This window comes from Aedes albopictus, chromosome 3 (genome assembly GCF_035046485.1).
Source record: "Aedes albopictus strain Foshan chromosome 3, AalbF5, whole genome shotgun sequence".
Taxonomy (NCBI): domain Eukaryota; kingdom Metazoa; phylum Arthropoda; class Insecta; order Diptera; family Culicidae; genus Aedes; species Aedes albopictus.
The window spans coordinates 371,203,977-371,227,811 of NC_085138.1; positions in this window are offsets into that span (position 1 = coordinate 371,203,977).

A 23,835-nucleotide genomic window follows, 5' to 3' on the forward strand; every position below is an offset into this window, starting at 1 on the left:
TTCTCATGCATGAACGTGAATTCACAGCCATCGCTAGAACCAGAAAGGGGTTGAAAAAAGCCCTTTCCCGTCCTTCCTTTCACAGCACAGTGTTAATCTATTTATCAGATATCGCCAATAAGTTATGCAACCAAGTGAACTATGCCGGTTCACAGTAATCTTCGCACAATCTATCAGATTATGCATGGCATCCACGCATCAATCCGTGAACCCCAATGCCAAAAAATATGAATTTTTACTCTGTTTACTGTTTTTAACATTGTTTCATTCTAAAAGGGTTCTGCTCCAGAATTTTTAGGGAAATTCTGGGAGGATTCTGCGTCAGAATTCTGAACAGAATATACGTCAGAATCCTGAGAAGATTCTGCTTCAGAATCCTGAGAGGATTCTGCTTCAGAATCCTGAGAGGATTCTGCTTCAGAATCCTGAGAGGATTATCCTTCAGAATCCAGAGAGGATTCTGCTTCAGAATCCTGAGAGGATTCTGCTTCAGGATCCTGAGAGGATTCTGCTTCAGAATCTTGAGAGGATTCTGCTTCAGAATCCTGAGAGGATTCTGTTTCAGAATCCTGAGAGGATTCTGTTTCAGAATCCTAAGAGGATTCTGCTTCAGAAACCTGAGAGGATTCTGCTTCATAATCCTGAGAGGATTCTGCTTCAAAATCCTGAGAGGATTTTGCTTCAGAATCCTGAAAGGATTCTGCTTCAGAATCCTGAGAGGGATCCTGGGAGGATTCTGCGTCAGAATTCTGAAGAGATTCTACGTTAGAATCCTGAGAGGATTTTGCTTCAAAGTCCTGAGAACATCCTGCTCCAGAATCCTGAGAAGATTCTGCTTCAGAATCCGAAAAGGAATCCTGGGAGGATTATGCATCAGAATTATGAAGAGTATCTACGTCAGAATCCTGAAAGGATTCTGCTTCAGAATCATGAGAGCATTCTGCTTAAGAACCCTGAGAGGATTCTGCTTCAGAATCGGTCGAGAAATATACTTGCAAATCCTGAGAGGATTCTGCTCCAGGATCCTGAGAAGATTCTGCTTCAGAATCCTGAGAAGTTACTGCTTCAGAATGTTGAGATGATTCTGCTTCAGAATCCTAAGAGGATTATGCTTCAGAATCCTAAAATTGTTCTGCTCCAGAATCCAAAGAGGATTCTGATTCAGAATTCTAAGGTGAATCCTGCGAGGATTCTGCATCAGCATTCTGAATAGATTCTACGTCCAAATCATGAAAGGATTCTGCTTCAGAATCCTGAGAGCATTCTGCTTCAGAATCCTGAGAAGATTCTACTTGAAAATCCTGAGAGGATTCTGCTTCAGATTCCAGAGAGGATTCTGCTTCAGAATCCGGAGAGGATTCTGCTTCAGAATCCGGAGAGGATTCTGCTTCAGAATCCGGAGAGGATTCTGCTTCAGAATCCGGAGAGGATTCTGCTTCAGAATCCGGAGAGGATTCTGCTTCAGAATCCGGAGAGGATTCTGCTTCAGAATCCGGAGAGGATTCTGCTTCAGAATCCAGAGAGGATTCTGCTTCAAAATCCTGAAAGGATTCTGCTTGAGAATCCTGAGAGGATTCTGCTTGAGAATCCTGAGAGGATTCTGCTTGAGAATCCTGAGAGGATTCTGCTTGAGAATCCTGAGAGGATTCTGCTTGAGAATCCTGAGAGGATTCTGCTTGAGAATCCTGAGAGGATTCTGCTTGAGAATCCTGAGAGGATTCTGCTTGAGAATCCTGAGAGGATTCTGCTTCAGAATCCTGAGAGGATTCTGCTTCAGAATCCTGAGAGGATTCTGCTTCAGAATCCTGAGAGGATTCTGCTTCAGAATCCTGAGAGGATTCTGCTTCAGAATCCTGAGAGGATTCTGCTTCAGAATCCTGAGAGGATTCTGCTTCAGAATCCTGAGAGGATTCTGCTTCAGAATCCTGAGAGGATTCTGCTTCAGAATCCTGAGAGGATTCTGCTTCAGAATCCTGAGAGGATTCTGCTTCAGAATCCTGAGAGGATTCTGCTTCAGAATCCTGAGAGGATTCTGCTTCAGAATCCTGAGAGGATTCTGCTTCAGAATCCTGAGAGGATTCTGCTTCAGAATCCTGAGAGGATTCTGCTTCAGAATCCTGAGAGGATTCTGCTTCAGAATCCTGAGAGGATTCTGCTTCAGAATCCTGAGAGGATTCTGCTTCAGAATCCTGAGAGGATTCTGCTTCAGAATCCTGAGAGGATTCTGCTTCAGAATCCTGAGAGGATTCTGCTTCAGAATCCTGAGGGGATTCTGCTTCAGAATTCTGAGAGGATTCTGCTTCAGAATTCTGAGAAGATTCTGCTTCAGAATTCTGAGAGGATTCTGCTTCAGAATCCTGAGAGGATTCTGCTTCAGAATCCTGAGAGGATTCTGCTTCAGAATCCTGAGAGGATTCTGCTTCAGAATCCTGAGAGGATTCTGCTTCAGAATCCTGAGAGGATTCTGCTTCAGAATCCTGAGAGGATTCTGCTTCAGCAAAATAAGTGGATTCATCTTCAAAATTCTAAGAAGATTCTGCTTCAGAATCCTGAGAGGGTTCTGCTCCAGAATACTCAGAGGAATCCTGGGAGGATTCTGCGTCAGAATTCTGAAGAGATTCTACGTCAAAATCCTGAAAGAATTCTGCTTCAGAATCATGAGAGCATTCAGCTTAAGAATCCTGAGAGGATTCTGCTTCAGAATCGGTCGAGGATTCTACTTGAAAATCCTGAGATGATTCTGCTTCAGAATCTTGAGATGATTCTGCTCCAGAGTCCTGAGAGGATTATCCTTCTGAATCCTGAGAGAGTTCTGCTCCATAATCCAAAAAGGTTTTTGCTTCAGAATCCTAAGATTAATCCTGAGAGGATTGTGCTTCAGCTTTCTGAAGAAATTCTACGTCAGAATTCTGAGAGGATTCTGATTCTGATGCGATCAAGGATTCTATTTGAAAATCCTGAAAGGATTCTGCTTCAGAATCCTGAGAGGATTCTGCTTCAGAATCCTGAAAGGATTCTGCTTCAGAATCCTGAAAGGATTCTGCTTCAGAATCCTGAGAGGATTCTGCTTCAGAATCCTGAGAGGATTCTGCTTCAGAATCCTGAGAGGATTCTGCTTCAGAATCCTGAGAGGATTCTGCTTCAGAATCCTGAGATGATTCTGCTTCAGAATCCTGACCTGACAGGGTTCTGCTTCAGAATCGTGAGAGGATTCTGCTTCAGAATCGTGAGAGGATTCTGCTTCAGAATCGTGAGAGGATTCTGCTTCAGAATCGTGAGAGGATTCTGCTTCAGGAATCCTGAGAGGGTTCTGCTTTAGAATCCTGAGAGGATTGTGCTTCAGAATCCTGAGAGGGTTCTGCTTCAGAATCCTGACCTGAGAGGATTTTGCTTCAGAATGCTAACCTGACAGCATTCTGCTTCAGAATTCTGACCTAAGAGCATTCTGCTTCAGAATCCTGAGAGGATTTTGCTTCAAAATCCTGAGAGATTTCTGCTTCAGTATCCTGAGAGAATTCTGCTTCAAAATCCTGAGAGGATTCTGCTTCACAATCCTGAGAGGATTCTGCTTCAGAATCGTAAGAGGATTCTGCTTCAGAATCCTGAGAGGATGCTGTGAGGCTTACGAGACCCTTAAACGTCTGACTCTGCTAACCGCTCGGTCACGAAACCCACATCCTGAGAAGATTCTGCTTCAGAATTCTGATAGGATTCTGCTTCACAATCCTGAGAGGATTCAGGTTCACAATCCGGAGAGGATTCTGAAAAGATTATGCTTCAGAATCCTTAGAGGATCTTATGAAATTTTCTTAAGAATCCTGAGAGGATTATGCTTTAAAATCCTGGGAGGATTCTGCATCAGAATTCTTAAGTGATTCTTCATCAGAACCCTAAAAGGAGAGGATTCTGCTTCAGTATCCTGAGAGGATTCTGTTTCAGAATCCTGAGAGGATTCTGCTTCAGAACCTGAGAGGATTCTGCTTCAGAATCCTTATAGGATTCTGCTTCAGAATCCTTATAGGATTCTGCTTCAGAATCCTTAGAGGATTTTGCTTCAGAATCCTTAGAGGATTCTGCTTCAGAATCCTTAGAGGATTCTGCTTCAGAATCCAGAGAGGATTCTGCTTCAGAATCCTGAGAGGATTCTGCTTCAGAATCCTAAGAAGATTCTGCTTCAGAATCCTGAAATAATTCTGCTTCAGGATCCTGAGAGGATTCTGCTTCAGGATCCTGAGAGGATTCTGCTTCAGAATCTTGAGAGGATTCTGCTTCAGAATCCTGAGAGGATTTTGTTTCAGAATCCTAAGAGGATTCTGCTTCAGAAACCTTAGAGGATTCTGCTTCATAATCCTGAGAGGATTCTGCTTCAAAATCCTGAGAGGATTTTGCTTCAGAATCCTGAAAGGATTCTGCTTCAGAATCCTGAGAGGGATCCTGGGAGGATTCTGCGTCAGAATTCTGAAGAGATTCTACGTTAGAATCCTGAGAGGATTTTGCTTCAAAGTCATGAGAACATCCTGCTCCAGAATCCTGAGAAGATTCTGCTTCAGAATCCGAAAAGGAATCCTGGGAGGATTATGCATCAGAATTATGAAGAGTATCTACGTCAGAATCCTGAAAGGATTCTGCTTCAGAATCATGAGAGCATTCTGCTTAAGAACCCTGAGAGGATTCTGCTTCAGAATCGGTCGAGAAATATACTTGCAAATCCTGAGAGGATTCTGCTCCAGGATCTTGAGAAGATTCTGCTTCAGAATCCTGAGAAGTTACTGCTTCAGAATGTTGAGATGATTCTGCTTCAGAATCCTAAGAGGATTATGCTTCAGAATCCTAAAAGGGTTCTGCTCCAGAATCCAAAGAGGATTCTGATTCAGAATTCTAAGGTGAATCCTGCGAGGAATCTGCATCAGCATTCTGAAGAGATTCTACGTCCAAATCATGAAAGGATTCTGCTTCTGAATCCTGAGAGCATTCTGCTTCAGAATCCTGAGAAGATTCTACTTGAAAATCCTGAGAGGATTCTGCTTCAGATTCCAGAGAGGATTCTGCTTCAGAATCCGGAGAGGATTCTGCTTCAGAATCCGGAGAGGATTCTGCTTCAGAATCCGGAGAGGATTCTGCTTCAGAATCCGGAGAGGATTCTGCTTCAGAATCCGGAGAGGATTCTGCTTCAGAATCCGGAGAGGATTCTGCTTCAGAATCCGGAGAGGATTCTGCTTCAGAATCCGGAGAGGATTCTGCTTCAGAATCCGGAGAGGATTCTGCTTCAGAATCCGGAGAGGATTCTGCTTCAGAATCCGGAGAGGATTCTGCTTCAGAATCCGGAGAGGATTCTGCTTCAGAATCCATAGAGGATTCTGCTTCAAAATCCTGAAAGGATTCTGCTTCAGAATCCTGAGAGGATTCTGCTTCAGAATCCTGAGAGGATTCTGCTTCAGAATCCTGAGAGGATTCTGCTTCAGAATCCTGAGAGGATTCTGCTTCAGAATCCTGAGAGGATTCTGCTTGAGAATCCTGAGAGGATTCTGCTTCAGAATTCTGAGAGGATTCTGCTTCAGAATCCTGAGAGGATTCTGCTTCAGAATCCTGAGAGGATTCTGCTTCAGAATCCTGAGAGGATTCTGCTTCAGAATCCTGAGAGGATTCTGCTTCAGAATCCTGAGAGGATTCTGCTTCAGAATCCTGAGAGGATTCTGCTTCAGAATCCTGAGAGGATTCTGCTTCAGAATCCTGAGAGGATTCTGCTTCAGAATCCTGAGAGGATTCTGCTTCAGAATCCTGAGAGGATTCTGCTTCAGAATCCTGAGAGGATTCTGCTTCAGAATCCTGAGAGGATTCTGCTTCAGAATCCTGAGAGGATTCTGCTTCAGAATCCTGAGAGGATTCTGCTTCAGAATCCTGAGAGGATTCTGCTTCAGAATCCTGAGAGGATTCTGCTTCAGAATCCTGAGAGGATTCTGCTTCAGAATCCTGAGAGGATTCTGCTTCAGAATCCTGAGAGGATTCTGCTTCAGAATCCTGAGAGGATTCTGCTTCAGAATCCTGAGAGGATTCTGCTTCAGAATCCTGAGAGGATTCTGCTTCAGAATCCTGAGAGGATTCTGCTTCAGAATCCTGAGAGGATTCTGCTTCAGAATCCTGAGAGGATTCTGTTTCAGAATCCTGAGAGGATTCTGCTTCAGAATCCTGAGAGGATTCTGCTTCAGAATCCTGAGGGGATTCTGCTTCAGAATTCTGAGAGGATTCTGCTTCAGAATTCTGAGAGGATTCTGCTTCAGAATTCTGAGAGGATTCTGCTTCAGAATCCTGAGAGGGTTCTGCTTCAGAATCCTGAGAGGATTCTGCTTCAGAATCCTGAGAGGATTCTGCTTCAGAATCCTGAGAGGATTCTGCTTCAGCAAAATAAGTGGATTCGGCTTCAAAATTCTAAGAAGATTCTGCTTCAGAATCCTGAGTGGGTTCTGCTCCAGAATACTCAGAGGAATCCTGGGAGGATTCTGCGTCAGAATTCTGAAGAGATTCTACTTCAGAATCCTGAAAGAATTCTGCTTCAGAATCATGAGAGCATTCAGCTTAAGAATCCTGAGAGGATTCTGCTTCAGAATCGGTCGAGGATTCTACTTGAAAATCCTGAGATGATTCTGCTTCAGAATCTTGAGATGATTCTGCTCCAGAGTCCTGAGAGGATTATCCTTCTGAATCCTGAGAGAGTTCTGCTCCATAATCCAAAAAGGTTTTTGCTTCAGAATCCTAAGATTAATCCTGAGAGGATTGTGCTTCAGCTTTCTGAAGAAATTCTACGTCAGAATTCTGAGAGGATTCTGATTCTGATGCGATCAAGGATTCTATTTGAAAATCCTGAAAGGATTCTGCTTCAGAATCCTGAGAGGATTCTGCTCCAGAATCCTGAAAGGATTCTGCTTCAGAATCCTGAGAGGATTCAGCTTCAGAATCCTGAGAGGATTCTGCTTCAGAATCCTGAGAGGATTCTGCTTCAGAATCCTGAGAGGATTCTGCTTCAGAATCCTGAGAGGATTCTGCTTCAGAATCCTGAGATGATTCTGCTTCAGAATCCTGACCTGACAGGGTTCTGCTTCAGAATCGTGAGAGGATTCTGCTTCAGAATCGTGAGAGGATTCTGCTTCAGAATCGTGAGAGGATTCTGCTTCAGGAATCCTGAGAGGGTTCTGCTTCAGAATCCTGAGAGGATTGTGCTTCAGAATCCTGAGAGGGTTCTGCTTCAGAATCCTGACCTGGGAGGATTTTGCTTCAGAATGCTAACCTGACAGCATTCTGCTTCAGAATTCTGACCTAAGAGCATTCTGCTTCAGAATTCTGATAGGATTCTGCTTCACAATCCTGAGAGGATTCAGGTTCACAATCCGGAGAGGATTCTGAAAAGATTATGCTTCAGAATCCTTAGAGGATCTTATGAAATTTTCTTAAGAATCCTGAGAGGATTATGCTTTAAAATCCGGGGAGGATTCTGCATCAGAATTCTTAAGTGATTCTTCATCAGAACCCTAAAAGGAGAGGATTCTGCTTCAGTATCCTGAGAGGATTCTGTTTCAGAATCCTGAGAGGATTCTGCTTCAGAACCTGAGAGGATTCTGCTTCAGAATCCTTATAGGATTCTGCTTCAGAATCCTTAGAGGATTTTGCTTCAGAATCCTTAGAGGATTCTGCTTCAGAATCCTTAGAGGATTCTGCTTCAGAATCCAGAGAGGATTCTGCTTCAGAATCCAGAGAGGATTCTGCTTCAGAATCCTGAAACGATTCTGCTTCAGAATCCGGAGACGATTCTGCTTCTGAATCCTGAGAGAATTCTGCTTCAGAATCCTGAGACGATTCTGCTTCAGAATCCTGAGAGGGTTCTGCTTCAGAATCCTGAGAGGATTTTGCTTCAGAATCCTGAGAGGATTCAGCTTCAGAATCCTGAGAGGGTTCTGCTTCAGAATCCTGAGAGGATTTTGCTTCAGAATCCTGAGAGGATTCAGCTTCAGAATCCTGAGAGGATTTCGCTTCAGAATCTTGAGAGGATTTTGCTTCAGAATCCTGAGAGGATTCTTCTTTATAATGCTGAGAGGATTTTGCTTCAGAATCCTGAGAGGATTCAGCTTCAGAATCCTGAGAGGATTTCGCTTCAGAATCTTGAGAGGATTTTGCTTCAGAATCCTGAGAGGATTCTTCTTTATAATCCTGAGAGGATTTTGCTTCAGAATCCTGAGAGGATTCAGCTTCAGAATCCTGAGAGGATTTCGCTTCAGAATCTTGAGAGGATTTTGCTTCAGAATCCTGAGAGGATTCTTTTTTATAATGCTGAGAGGATTTTGCTTCAGAATCCTGAGAGGATTCTGCTTCAGAATCCTGAGAGGATTCTTCTTTATAATCCTGAGAGGATTTTGCTTCAGAATCCTGAGGTTTATTTTGCTTCAGAATCCTGAGAGGATTTTGCTTCTGAACCTGAGAGGATTCTGCTTCAGAATTCTGAGAGGATTCTGCTTCAGAATCCTGAGAGGATTCTGCTTCAGAATCCTGAGAGGATTCTGCTTCAGAATCCTGAGAGGATTCTGCTTCAGAATCCTGAGAGGATTCTGCTTCGGAATCCTGAGAGGATTCTGCTTCGGAATCCTGAGAAGATTCTGCTTCAGAATCCTGAGAGGATTCTGCTTCAGAATCCTGAGAGGCTTCTTCTTTATATTCCTGAGAGGATTTTGCTTCAGAATCCTGAGAGGATTCTACCGTATCAATCATATCGTCTCGAGAGTACTAGAATTACTACAATTTGTTGAGTTCGTTCCATATGGGTTTGAAACTTCGGTGCTGCCTAACGGTGCCAAACGTACCCCCTGGTCTAATCCCGAATAGAGCTTGTTGTTCGTGGTACTTCAACTCCTAGTACAATTTCTGACAGAATTCCTTTTGTAATGATATGTGTAAATATTTAGTGCAGTACAGTTCCGCAAAATGTCATGAGTATCACATGACTTTGACTATTGTCTGCATTTCATCGTCGAACCTGTTTAGGTGTGAATTGTTAGACTAAATACAAATGATGCATCTAAAAAATTACATATAACTCTTAGGACAGTGAAACATGATTTTTTTTCCGAAAAAAAAGTTATAGGAACTTTCTAGACTTGTTTTTTTTCTAGACTAGATGAGTGTATTTTAACAGCATGAACTATTGCGACTTTATAATCATGCATAAAGGAAAATAACAAAGCATAAGCCCTCCTCAGTCTCAGAAACCTACTTTACGTTTCTCAAAATTGTGTTCCACGATTTTAATTTGCGATTGCATTTCATGCATAAACACCCGATCTGATTCCTACCTTTCTAATCCCCCATTCAACAGTAGCTGGCTCTCTACCGAATTATAAAGCAGCCATCCAGCAGCAGTGCTACCAAAATCGCTTCAAAAAGCACCTACACGTACGACGTTTCTCTAACCGTGTTCCAACCATCCATAGCTGCTATAGGTCGTTCGAACCCGGTGCGCCGTGGTGCACCCTCGCCATCCAAAACCTGATCCGCACCGCGCGCCCGTGTGCACCGTATCGTACCGCTGCCGCCGCGCCGTTCCGATCCGTCCAAATCCATCCAGCAGACGAGAAAAACGGTGTACGGAATGTTTGTGTTGCCAGCAGAGTTGTTGTTCTCCACGAACGACACGCACACAGTTGCACGCGCCGTGGCATCTCTCCAGTACTAGGTAGTAGGACACCAAAGTTGAACTCGACGAGATTTGCGTAAATGTGTATCGAGTCACAGCACAGGTCTACAAACTGAGATTTTGGACAATTTTCTCTGTTCCCGCATCGGTTCGGGGATGGTTGAGGAGTGTGTGTGAGTGTTCAACGAACCAGTAGTGTTTCAACCAACACCGGTAAACAGGGGTTCTGTACACACGAGACGGGAGTGTTTAAACAAGGGAAACTCTGCGTCTTCATTCCTGACCCGCAGGGATGCCAGATCGGTGGAAACTTCCGTAGACACGGAATTGGACACTTTCTAGGAATCTACGCTCCCGCAGACATCTGTATAGAAGGTTGGAGTACAGATTCTCCGGGTCACATCTCTCTTCTAACACTCCCAATCTAATGATTCACCAGCGCAGAAATCTGACATCACTGCCGACGGAGCGCAGCGAGGTAGCATGCACCACAAGGGAGAGAGCTAAGAGCAAAAGGCATTATTACAGTTGCTGCTTACCATCTCCCAATCCTAAACATAAAGTCGGTCGCTGGTCGCTGTTTGTAGGCAACAGCAGCAGCAGTGAGCATGAATGGAACTGTAAAACTGGAGTTGTTGTCTATACCTCTGCTCAGAGTAATGTCTCTCTGTTCGAACAGTTTTCGTATTTCGATCGACCGCCCGATGGATGGATCAAGAAACAAGATGGCTTCAGCCAGCTTCAGCAGTGAGTGGCCTCTGACAAATCTCTACTGTTCGAAGAGTTTTGCTCCAGGCAACCAGTGGGAGAACGTGAGAGAGCAATGTGCAATCTCCAGCGATTCTCTGCTGCTGTTCGCAGGAGGGATATGATGGTTGGATTGAAAATTGCGTTCGAACGGGAGATTATTGCATTGCGGGATAGATGCTAAAGCCGATGGATAGATTTCTATGAGGAAATATTGAATGGTTGAGTTGCTGCTACTGTAGAATATGAGTACATCTAAGGATTCTGAAGCAGAATTCTCCTAGGATTCTGAAGCAGAATCTTCCTAGGCAAGGATGGAAGAAAATCACTTCAAGCGATAAATGAAACAGGATACGAATAATCCAAGATAGCCTTGTTCTTGCAGTAGCATGATGCCGACGCCTCACACCGTGCTCGTATCACCGTGCAATCAAAGCATCTGATGCACGGTTTATCGCGTGATGACCCGTTATCGGATCATGTTACAAGTCGTGATAAATCTTATTCATCACAATTTAGGCCACTTATGCACCCGTAAACCGCATTCATTATTAGAAATAATACATTCATGAGCATATCTTCAAGTTAAAGAAGTAAGAATGCTCAAAAAGTGAATGAAATCACTAATTTATCATTTCGACTTCATGATAGCGATCGCATCGCGCCCGCACATGCCGAGCGAATCATTCTTCTCGGATCGTAGTTTGTTATGATGCTTGACGACAAACTGTTATCGTTGTTGCTATGATCGCGCGATGCCTTTCAACCGCGACGCATTCAAAATCTGATCATGATCACTAGATTTCCATCCTTGTTCCTAGGATTCTGAAGCAGAATCTTCCTAGGATTCTGAAGCAGAATCCTACTAGGATTCTAAAGTAGGATCCTCTTAGGATTCTGAAGAAGAATCCACCTAGGATTCTGAAATAGAATTCTCTTAGGATTCTGAAGCAGAATCCTCTCAGGATTCTGAAGCAGAATCCTCTCAGGATTCTGAAGCAGAATCCTCTCAGGATTCTGAAGCAGAATCCTCTCTGAATTCTGAAGCAGAATCCTCTCTGAATTCTGAAGAAGCATCCTCTCTGAATTCTGAAGCAGATTCCTCTCTGAATTCTGAAGCAGAATCCTCTCAGGATTCTGAATCAGAATCCTCTCAGGATTCTTAAGCAGAATCCTCCTAGGATTGTGAAGCAGTATTCTCCTAGGATTCTTAAGCTGAATCCTCCTAGGATTCTGAAGCAAAATTTTTCTAGGATTCTAAAGACAAATTTTCCTAGCATTATGGAGCATTATCCTCTCTGAATTCTGAAGAAGCATCCTCTCTGAATTCTGAAGCAGAATCCTCTCTGAATTCTGAAGCAGAATCCTCTCAGGATTCTGAATCAGAATTCTCTCAGGATTCTGAAGCAGAATCCTCCTAGGATTGTGAAGCAGAATTCTCCTAGGATTCTTAAGCTGAATCCTCCTAGGATTCTGAAGCAAAATTTTTCTAGGATTCTAAAGACAAATTTTCGTAGCATTATGGAGCATTATCCTCTCTGGATTCTGAAGCAAAATCCGCTCAGGATTCTGAAAAAGGATCCGCTCAGGATTCTGAAGCAGAATCCTCTGAGGATTCTAAAGCAGAATTCTCCTAGGATTCTGAAGCAGAATCCTCCTAAGATTCCGAAGCAGAATCCTCCTAGGATTCTGAAGCAGATTCCTTTGAGGATTCTGAAGCAGAATACTCTGAGATTTCTGAAGTAGAATCGTCACAGGATTTTGAAGCAGAATCCTCTCAGGTTTCTGAAGCAGAATCCTCTCTGGATTCTGAAGCAGAACCCTCTCAGGATTCTGAAGAAGAATCCCTCAAAGAATTCTGAAGCATCCTCTGGGAATTCTGAAGCAGAATCCTCTCGGGATTCTGAAGCAGAATCTTCCTATGATTCTTAAGCACAATTGGGTTTTTAAATTTAGAAAAACTCAATGATTTTATATTTCTAAACGAAAGAGCACCTTTTTCTGAGCCACTATGATTTTTTTCAGATTTTTAGAACTTTATTTTGATACCTAAAATCAATTTCGAAGAGATTTTTTCAAATCACCTTTTGACAGCTGGGCAACTGTTTGACAGCTCCGCCCAGTACAAAATCCGACGAGGGGTGATTCGACAAATCACTCCCATACAAATTTCAAATCGATTTTTAAATAGGTTCCCGGGCACCAAAATTCATGAAAATTTGGATTTCGGCTCAATTTGGCATGCAGATTCAGAATATTGAATTATCTCAACACCGCTAAAGAAGCCAATTCTCCTAAGATTCTGAAGCAAAATCCTCCTAGAATTATCAAGCAGAATCCTCCTAGGATTATCAAGCAGAATCCTCCTAGGATTATCAAGCAGAATCCTCCTAGGATTCTGAAGCAGAATCTTCACAGCATTCTCAAGCAGAATCTCACAACAGATTCTGAAGCAGAATACTCTCAGGATTCTGAAGCAGAATCGCTCAACGGATTCTGAAGCATTATCCTCTCTGGATTCTGAAGCAGAATCCGCTCAGGATTCTGAAACGGAATCCTGTTGGGATTCTGAATCAATGGATTCTGAAGCATTATCCTCTCTGGATTCTGAAGCAGAATTCGCTCAAGATTCTGAAGCGGAATCCTGCTGGGATTCTGAAGCAGAATCCTCCTCAGATTCTGAAGCAGAATCCTCCTAGGATTCTGAAGCAGAATCCTCCTATGATTCTGAAGCAGAATCCTCCTCAGATTCTGAAGCAAAATCCTCATAGGATTCTGAATCAGATTCCTCCGAGGATTCTGAAGCAGAATCCTGTGAGGATTCTGAAGCAGAATCCTCATAGAATTCTGAAGCAGAACCCTCTGAAGATTCTGATGCAGAATCCTTTTCTGAAGCAGAATCTTCTTGGGATTCTGAAGCAGAATTCTCTTGGGATTCTGAAGCAGAATTCTCTTGGGATTCTGAAGCAGAATTCTCTTGAGATTTGAAGCAGAATCCTCTTGGGATTCTGAAGCAGAATCCTCTTGGGATCCTGAAGCAGAATCTTCTTAGGATTCTGAAACAGAATCCTCTTGGGATTCTGAAGCAGAACCCACTTGGGATTCTGAAGAAGAACCCAAGAAAAAGAACTAGCTGAATAGCAGTTTTTTAGGCTAAAGTTTGCTTAAGAGTGGTTTATTCCGCTCTTATACAGCAAAAATGTTTGTTGGGAATCCTCTTGGGATTCTGAAGCAGAATCCTCTTGGGATTCTGAAGCAGAATCCTCTTGGGATTCTGAAGCAGAATCCTCTTGGGATTCTGAGGCAGAATCCTCTTGGGATTCTGAGGCAGAATCCTCTTGGGATTCTGAGGCAGAATCCTCTTGGGATTCTGAGGCAGAATCCTCTTGGGATTCTGAGGCAGAATCCTCTTGGGATTCTGAAGCAGAATCCTCTTGGGATTCTGAAGCAGAATCCTCTTGGGATTCTGAAGCAGAATCCTCTTGGGATTCTGAAGCAGAATCCTCTTGGGATTCTGAAGCAGAATCCTCTTGGGATTCTGAAGCAGAATCCTCTTGGGATTCTGAAGCAGAATCCTCTTGGGATTCTGAAGCAGAATCCTTTTAGGATTCTGAAGCAGAATCCTCTTGGGATTCTTAAACCTCTTGGGATTCTGAAGCAGAATCCTCTTGGGATTCTGAAGCAGAATCCTCTTGGGATTCTGAAGCAGAATCCTCTTGGGATTCTGAAGCAGAATCCTCTTGGGATTCTGAAGCAGAATCCTCTTGGGATTCTGAAGCAGAATCCTCTTGGGATTCTGATGCAGAATCCTCTTGGGAGTTTAAAGCAGAATCCTCTTGGGATTCTGAAGCAGAATCCTCTTGGGATTCTGAAGCAGAATCCTCTTGGGATTCTGAAGCAGAATCCTCTTGGGATTCTGAAGCAGAATCCTCTTGGGATGCTGAAGCAGAATCCTCTTGGGATTCTGAAGCAGAGTCCTCTTGGGATTCTGAAGCAGAGTCCTCTTGGGATTCTGAAGCAGAATCTTCTTGGGATTCTGAAGCAGAATCCTCTTGGGATTCTGAAGCAGAATCCTCTTGGGATTCTGAAGCAGAATCCTCTTGGGATTCTGAAGCAGAATCCTCTTGGGATTCTGAAGCAGAATCCTCTTGGGATTCTGAAGCAGAATCCTCTTGGGATTCTGAAGCAGAATCCTCTTGGGATTCTGAAGCAGAATCCTCTTGGGATTCTGAAGCAGAATCCTCTTGAGATTCTGAAGCAGAATCCTCTTGGGATTCTGAAACAGAATCCTCTTGGGATTCTGAAACAGAATCCTCTTGGGATTCTGAAACAGAATCCTCTTGGGATTCTGAAGCAGAATCCTCTTGGGATTCTGAAGCATAATGCTCTTGGGATTCTGAAGCATAATCCTTTTGGGATTCTGAAGCATAATACTCTTGGGATTCTGAAGCAGAATCCTCTTGGGATTCTGAAGCTGAATCCTGTTGGGATTCTGAAGCAGAATCCTCTTGGGATTCTGAAGCAGAATCCTCTTGGGATTCTGAAGCAGAATCCTCTTGGGATTCTGAAGCAGAATCCTCTTGGGATTCTGAAGCCGAATCCCTTAGAATTCTGAAGCAGAATCCCTTAAAATTCTGAAGCAGAATCCCTTAGGATACTGAAGCAGATTCCCTTAGGATACTAAAGCAGATTCCCTTAGGATACTGAAGCAGAATCCCTTTAGGATTATGAATCAAAATTTCTTCAGGATTTTGAAATAGTATCCTTTCAGGATTCCGAAGCCGAAACCCTCAGGATTCTGAATCAGAATCTCTTAGGATTGTGAAGCAGAATCCTGGAGCATTCTGAGGCAGAATCTATGAAGATTCTGAAGCAGAATTTCTGAGGGTTTTGTTGCAGAATCTTTCTGGATTCTGCTACAGAATCCCTTAGAATTCTGAAGCAGAATCCCTTAGGATTTTGAAGCAGAATCCCTTAGGATTTTAAAGCACAATCCCTTATGATTCTGAAGCAGAATGCCTTAGGACTCTGAAGCAGAATCCCTTAAGGATTCTTAAGCAGAATTCTCTTGGGATTCTGAAACAAAAGCCCTCAGGATTCTGAAGCAGAATCCCTTGGGAATCTGAAGCAGAATCCCTTAGGATTCAGATGCAGAATCCCTTAGGATTCAGATGCACAACCCCTTAGGATTCAGAAGCAGAATCCCTGAGGGTTCTGAAGCAGAATCCTTCAGGGTTCTGAAGCAGAATCACTTAGGATTCTGAAGCAGAATCCTTTAGGATTCTGAAGCAGAATCCTTTAGGATTCTCAAGCTGAATCCTTTAGGATTCTGATGCAGAATCCTTTAGGATTCTGATGCAGAATCCTTTAGGATTCTGAAGCAGAATCCCTTAGGATTCTGAAGCAGAATCCCTTAGGATTCTGAAGCAGAATCCCTTAGGATTCTGAAGCAGAATCCCTTAGGATTCTGAAGCAGAATCCCTTAGGATTCTGAAGCAGAATCCCTTAGGATTCTGAAGCAGAATCCCTTAGGATTCTGAAGCCGAATCCTTTAGGATTCTGAAGCAGAATCCCTTAGGATTCTGAAGCAGAATCCCTTAGGATTCTGAAGCAGAATCCCTTAGGATTCTGAAGCAGAATCCCTTAGGATTCTGAAGCAGTATCCCTTAGGATTCTGAAGCAGAATCCCTTAGGATTCTGAAGCAGAATCCCTTAGGATTCTGAAGCAGGATCCTTTGGGATTCTGAAGCAGAATCCCTTAGGATTCTGAAGCAGAATCCCTTAGGATTCTGAAGCCGAATCCTTTAGGATTCTGAAGCAGAATCCCTTAGGATTCTGAAGCAGAATCCCTTTGGATTCTGAAGAGAATCCCTTTGGATTCTGAAGCAGAATCCCTTAGGATTCTGAAGCAGAATCCCTTTGGATTCTGAAGCAGAATCCCTTTGGATTCTGAAGCAGAATCCCTTTGGATTCTGAAGCAGAATCCCTTTGGATTCTGAAGCAGAATCCCTTAGGATTCTGAAGCAGAATCCCTTTGGATTCTGAAGCAGAATCCCTTAGAATTCTGAAGCAGAATCCCTTAGAATTCTGAAGCAGAATCCCTTAGGATTCTGAAGCAGAATCCCTTAGGATTCAGAAGCAGAAACCGGTAGGATTCTAAAGCAGAATCCCGTAAGATTTTGAAGCAGAATCCCGTAGGATTCTGAAGCAGAATCCCGTAGGATTCTGAAGCAGATTCCCGTAGGATTCTGAAGCAGAATCTTCTCAAGATTTTGAAGCAAAATCCTCTCAGGATTCTGAAGCAGAATCCTCTCAGGATTCTGAAGCAGAATCCTCTCAGGATTCTGAAGCACAGTTCTCTCGGGATTCTGAAGCAGAATCCTCTCAGGATTCTGAAGCAGAATCCTCTCAGGATTCTGAAGCAGAATCTTCTCAGGATTCTGAAGCAGAATCTGCTCAGAATTCTGAAGCAGAATCTGCTCAGAATTCTGAAGCAGAATCTGCTCAGAATTCTGAAGCAGAATCTTCTCAGGATTCTGAAGCAGAATCCTCCAGGATTCTGAAGCAGAATCTGCTCAGGATTCTGAAGCAGAATCCTCTCAGGATTCTGAAGCTTTTTCCTCTCAGGCCAGGATTCTGAAGCATAATCTTCTCAGGATTCTGATACAGAATTCTTTCAGGATTTTGAACCAGAATCCCTTCTGGAATTCAGAAGCAGAATCCCTTGAAGATTCCCGAGCAGAATCCCTTCTGGATCTTGGAGCAGAATCCTTTCAGGCTTGGAAATTCAAATATAAAATTCGTGAAATTCTCGAAGCTGTGAGGACGGTTGTTGATTTTTTGGTAATGCTACAAGATGTTGATAAGATTCATAACAATATTCCAGTCTACTAGATTTTTCGGGAAAGTCAATCGGCGCTTGGATCTACCGTTTCATTGTATCATTTGGAGGACTGCTAATCGAAGAGAATGCCTCCACCATTCGGAGCGAACCCCGAAGAGAGAATTTCACCTTTTTGGGATTGCGTTATCCCATCGGATGGCAAAAAGGGTCAACTTCGAAGGACTTGTACTAAATTGTCCTTCCGAAAGAAAAGAAAATAATTCCGTCCGTCATTGAATCGCCACTCGAGTTTAAACCAAACTAGCGTTATTTTAAGTCCCATCTTGCGTGTGAGATCATCCACACCACTGCCACCGCCATGGACGCACCAATTAATCATCAATCATTCATCGGATGGGGACGAGCAGCCAGCGTGTGTTTGTGAATAAGAAGACCACTTTAAATCCCATTTCGGTCGGTCGGTCGTTCAGCCGAGTTCGATTCGATCGCTGAACTTTGTGTGTTTGAAACTGTCCTCTTTTGCTCTCTCGCTCAATTTAGTACGTTTCGCTCTCTCGCTTCGTCGGTCATTCTCCCTTTGCTTTCGTTTACGCTGCTTTATGCCAGTTTGCGTTTCTGTGCGTATACCAGTTCGTTTTGCAGCATCGACTGCCTTCCTCGAAGAGAGCACCGTTTAGTACTGTTCGGGATCGTCGACGGCAAGATGGCCATTTTGTTTACTCCCCAGTGCGGTTGTTCGGGGCTCCTGTTCTAGTGTCGTTCAGAACCAGCGCACCACAGACTGAGGAGATCCGAGAAGAAGGATTCTTCCTCTTTTTTCGCTGTTGTTGGTGGTGTTGTTGCGCTCTGCCCCCTTACGGAAAATCGATAAAATTCTGTTAGCGCGCCCGTGATCGACGCGGTTCTTAGGATTGAGATTGGCTGGCCACCACCAGACCAGGCGCTGGTTTCCGGTCCGGGGTCCGGGATTTCGGTGTGTTCGAAAAGGAACGGCCGTGGATGTTTGGTGTGGTGTCGGTAGACAGGAGTAGCAGTGTGTGACCCCATTTGTGTCGGTGGGGAATTTTTCCTACCGAATTGGTGACGACGAGAATAAGTTTCATTGGCGACGAGAAGGATAAATGGGGGAGAAGTGTTGGAAGTTTGTGAAGTTCGTCGAAATTTTTCGTTTTGGGAAGAATTGAAACAGAGTGGAGTATACGAAAATCAAGTGACCAGCCGCAGAAACCGGATTGTGTGAATTATTTCGGTGCAGCTAGTGGACGACGGTGAAGAAGAACGGAGACGGAGAGCAGCAGATTCGGAAGCAGAAGCAGCGAAAAGCGGAGATTCTTCTTGAGCAACGAGCAGAAAAAAGTGGGTGCTTAATTCAGAAATTCCTAATTTTCGATTCAAAAGGCAGTAGATTTTGTTTTAATTTGAGTGGAATTCCGTGGAAAATTCGTTGAATTTTTGCTCCATCCAGTTGCGGGTTGCGGGTCATAAAATAAGAGAGTTTTTCTTTGAAACCTTTCACTTGTGCACTTCTTCGATTGGGTTGAACAAGTTCGAGTTTCGAGCCGTGGCGAATGAACGGATGAAGAAGGAGATGGCAAAGGAACGAACGAAATGTTGTTGAACACGACGACGACGGACGGTCGGAGTGTTCCCTTCGGGAAAGAAGTTGTGCTGTGCGGTGTGGTGTGTGGAGTATGCATTCAACGGGTCTTGTGTGGAAGAAAAACAACATCATCAACAACAACAACGCTGCGGCCGCCGCCGCCGCCACCACTGCCCCATCGAACGAATCAACTCCGGACGAACGTGAAGTTCAAGTAAAAAGCAAATCGAACGAATGAACAGAAAAGAAAGCAAGCGAACGAAGAAGAAACAAGCGCTTCGAGCGAACCCAGAAGAGTGCGGATGAGAGCACCACACGGTGTTCCGTGTGCCAGGGATGCCAGATGGGAAGATGTTCTTTGGATGATCGAGAAGTGAACCGTTGCCTAGAATGTCTGTTTTGCTCAGTTAAATAGTTAGTGAATGCTATACTGTTCTGAATTTGTGAGATATTTGATGTGCGTCCATGCAAACTGATTTAACCCTTTCCGGACGGTTGAGCCATCTGCACCTCGCTGACGCGTTCTACAGCGGCGAGGTTAGTGAAAAAAAATCGTCCCGAAGGGATTAAGGAGAATTATCAACACTGAAATCTACCGATAATTTACCGAAACCAACTATCACAAAGAATCAAATTTTCCGTTAGCAACTGCCATTTGTGTATATATGTTAATTGTCAGTCAAATTATATTATAGAACTCTTGAAAAAGATTGAATAAACAGCGGAAATGTCGAGCGTAGAAAAAAAATCTTTAGTTCTGATTGCTTCTAAAATCGAAGTTCGAGAATGTTTTCCGAATTACGATTTTTAGAGACATTTCAACTTATGAGAAGACTTAGATTTAACCCTTTCCTTCCCACGACTTTGAACGACTATATTTATGCTAAAAAGCGTTTCCGAAAAAAGTGCTTGAACAAAAGTTATTGCAAATTGGCTAAATTTTTCGAAATCAATGAAAAAAATTTTGGTTGTAAATTAATAGGTTTTTGATTGTTTATCAATAGTTCCACTATTGAAACAAGTAGTTAGTATTTGGATCAACCTTATGAGGTTGCAATCATATTTTTAAAATTATTACATCATATTCATCTAATTCCATTTGTCCCGAGTTCGCCGAAAATGGATGGTGCTCTAGAGCAACCATGGGAAGTAGAGGGTTAAAAACAATCGGTTGTTAAGATTTGAAGTTTTACAAACAAACACAAAATTTGAACAATTGTAATGGTAGAATGTCTATGCGATACCCCATAATTGTTAAACAAAATTCTCAGAGTGCGTCAAAAAAAAAAAAAAAGCTTCCCAACTAATTTTATTAAAAATGGTTTCAGAAAATGCTATTGGAAGTTTCATTAAGGGAATTCATCTACAATTTGTTTTTGATTCAGGAGTTACACTAGATTTCCCAAAAGGAATTTTCCAAAAAGTTCCTCCTCGGGTGTTATCAAAAGGACCTCAAGGAGACATTTTTCGAGTGATTTGAATGAAAACCTTTCAGTAATTCTTTGAGAGCCATCTCACGGGAACTTTTGAAGGATGGATTTAAATGACATTATTTTGAGAACTATTATAAAATATTAATAATTTTATTTATATTCCATATTGATTCTAATTGTCATTTAGGATCTATTCGACTTGAAAATGTTGCTTGGGAGCAGCTCCCTCTATCTCAAGTCTTCCAAAGAGTTTTTCCAAGGTATGCCTACTTACAGAAGCTTCTCCATAAGTGTTTTCAAAAAGTTCTAACATTCTAGAAGGAGCCTTCCAAATTGGAATATCTCTATAAGCTTCTCAAAGAATTCCTCCAGGTGTTTCAATGCCTGTAAGGCAAGTTAAAAGGTTCTCAAATGCCTGTAGAAGTTCCAAGAGCTTTCCAGGTTTTTTTTAGAGATTTCCATAGCAGATTCGTCCAACAATGTCTCAATGTTAGCTCAAAAATCCAAGGATTCCTTTTCAATCCTCTACGAATTCTTTGAAGAGTTCCTGCTGGAATTCTACCAATTTTTTTCATTAGAAATTCCTTCAGAACTTCAACTTAAAGTTGCTGTGAAAACTTCTTCAGCTTTTTTTAACAAGAGACTTCTTACCGCATTCATCCAAGAGTATTCTTCTGAGAGTTCCTTCATAAGTTTGCTTCTCAAGGAAGTTGTCCAGAGAAATAAGTTCAAGGGTTGAAATGAGATTCCCTCAGAAAGTCAAAGATTTGAATCTTTCAGAAAGATCTCAAAGGATATCCCAAAGGATTGATCAGGATTGACCTTTGAAATTCTTCCATGAGTTCTCCATAATCTCAACAAGTTCTTCCGTTTTTCCAAGGTTTGCACTGTTGCAGGAGCATCCTCTAGATTACTACAGGAAGTTCGAACGTTCTTAAAAGAGCTCTTCAAGTTAAATTATTCAAAGATCTTCTAGAAAAACTTCTACGGATATTTCATTGCGTATTTTAAGTACTTTGGGTAAGTAAAAAGGATCTCTATAAAGTACGAAACATTTTTAAGGAACCTTTTGGAAGTCCCAGAAATGTTTAAAGGATTTGATTAGGAATTGTATCTCAAGTTCTCAAAATGTTTAATCAAAAAGCCCTTAAGAAATTGCTTCTCCTTCTAAGAATTCCTCTAAGAGTTTCTGCAGGATTATAATAAATAGATTACCATAATTCTTCAAATATTTTACCAAGTTCTTAAATATTTCCTTTGTGAATTGATCCAGCAAATTTGGGTATTCTTCCAGAAGTTCCTCCGAGAATTCCTTTAAGAAGCCCGAAAGCAATCGTTCCAGGAGTCCGTTATGAAATGTTTAAAGGAGTCCCTTTAGAAAATGTTCCAGGAATTGCTCTAAAATTGTCTGCAGGAATTCCTCCAATAGTTTTTCCAACAATTTTATCTTGCGCTTCTCGAAATACTAATCATTGTTCCCTGCATAAATTTGTTCAAGCGTTAGAATGGGATGTCCACAAATTTCTCCAAATAATTGAATCAAGAATAGTATCAAGATGTTCTCAAAGTGTTCATCGAAAAATTCTTCAGGAAATTGCTTCTCTGCCTCCAATTATTCCTCTATGAGTTGCTGCACGAATTCAACGAAGTATTTCTCAAAAAAAAATTTCTGAAGTTTAACTTGGATTTTAACAATTTCTTAGTCAATTCTTCAATTATTTTACCAGGTTCTTTAATTTTTCCTTTTAGAACTCATCCAGGGAATTCAGGAATTTGCCCATGAGTTCTTCCAAGAGTTCCTCCAAGAATTCTTTTAACCTTCTTAATGCATAACATTGGCAACAGCTCGCTGGTGTGGTGCACAGTTCGTATCAGAAATGGCCCTAATGCTAAAGGAGGATTAAGAGGTCCTCAAGCAGTCGTTCCCAGAGTCTTTCTTAATTTTTTGGAAGAAGTTTCGCTAGAAAATTCTTCAGGAATTCCCTAAATTTTGCAGTAATTATTTCTTTTATCATGCGCTCCTATCCAAATTTCTTTATGGATCCCTAGCGTCAAAATGAAATTAGATAAGAAATTTCTCAAATAATTTGAATGGGAATCTTCTAGGAGTATATCAGGGGATCTCTTGTAGGATTTTTCATGTTTTTTTTCAGGAATCCTTAGGACATCTCTTCAGAGATTCTTAATCCTCCTTTGGCATTAGGGTCATGTTTGACCCAAACCGCACACTACGTCAGCGAGCTGCTGCCAACGTGATGCAAAAGGAAGGTTAAGAGACTCCCTGTGAAATTCTTCCTTCAGCTCCTACAAAATTTTCTTCAAGCAGTTTTTCCAAGATTTGCTTTCCTAGATTTACCAGAGCTTTTTCAAAATTTTCTCCAAAGAGTCCAGTCCCATCGTTCTTCCTGATCTCTTCCAAAATGATCCTTAAGGAGTTTTCCAAGGAATACCTCCTGGAGCTTATGCAAAAGATTAGTAGGAGTTGTGAAAACTTGGAATTTCCATCAAATATTTCTTCAGCTAGCCCAAGAGGTTTATCAAGAAGTGTTTTCAATAAACATGCTTATTTTTTCTCAGAAATGGAACCAAATATATCTTCAGCAGTTCCTTCAGAATTTCCATCTAGAATTTGTTGTAAAAACTTCTTCTGAAGTTATTTTGGAAAGCACCCTCGTTGGAAATTCTTGCAGGAATTCCTCGAGCAAGCAGTCGTTCTAGGGGTCCTTTCAGAATTTCCTAGAAAACCACTGCTTTCAAAAAATTTGCAGTAAATCCTCCTGGAGTTTTTTCTATAAATTTTACTAAGTACTCCTCAAGGAAGTTGAAAATTTCTACAGAAATAATTTGAGGTTCCAATTCCTCTTGGGCAATTCGAAGGTTCCTCAATTTCTAAAAGAACTTGTGGAGAAAATCTCATAGGAACTCCAAAGATATCACTGAAGCATCTCATATACCTAGCACCTGGAAAAATTCTTAAATTAGCTTATAAAGAAATATCCCAAGGAACACCTAGTAGAATTCACGAAGAAACTTTGAAAATATCTAAGAGAAATTTATGAAGAAACTACAAGAGAAATTCCTAAATGATCGCCAAGAGCCAAGAGTTTCTATAGTATTTCTCAGAGAAACTTCTGAAGCAATTTCTGGAAGAACACCTGAAGAAGTCTCTAAAGAGATGTCTGAAGAAACTCCAAGGGGAATTCCTTGAGGAAATCCTTGAAATGTCTGTGCAGGAGCTTCTGGAGAAATTCCTGAAAAAAAGTTGCCAGAGTAATCTTCTTGAGGTATCCCTTTTCTTCGAAGAACTCCTAAAGAAGCATCGAGAGGAATACTTGAAGGAACTTCTACTGGAATTCCCGAATAAACTTTAAATAAAATCTTTAAGAAGTTTCTTGAGAAAATCCTAAAGAACGTCTAGAGAAATTCCTGAAATATTTCTTAAGAAAAATTCTTAAAAACTTGCTTAAAAAATTCCGTAGAATATTACCGAAGAAGCTTAAAATGATACTCATCAGGGAATTCCACTGTGAAAACT